Below are 281 nucleotides of genomic sequence, written 5' to 3'. Positions count from 1 at the left end.
GGAGTCTCGCGCTGTGTCACCCAGGCTGGAGTGCAGTGGCGCGATCTCGGCTCACTGCAAGCTCCGCCTCCCAGGTTCACGCCATTCTCCTGCCTCAGCCTCCGAGTAGCTGGGACTACAGGCGCCTGCCACCACGCCCGGCTAGTTTTTTGTATTTTTAGTAGAGACGGGGTTTCACCATGTTAGCCAGGATGGTCTCGATCTCCTGACCTCGTGATCCACCCGCCTCGGCCTCCCAAAGTGCTGGGATTACAGGCTTGAGCCACCGCGCCCGGCCGCCT

The sequence above is a fragment of the Theropithecus gelada genome, chromosome 9, assembly GCF_003255815.1.
Source record: "Theropithecus gelada isolate Dixy chromosome 9, Tgel_1.0, whole genome shotgun sequence".
In the NCBI taxonomy this organism is placed as follows: domain Eukaryota; kingdom Metazoa; phylum Chordata; class Mammalia; order Primates; family Cercopithecidae; genus Theropithecus; species Theropithecus gelada.
The sequence above is the reverse complement of the archived record's forward strand: the minus strand, read 5'-3'. Positions refer to the sequence as shown.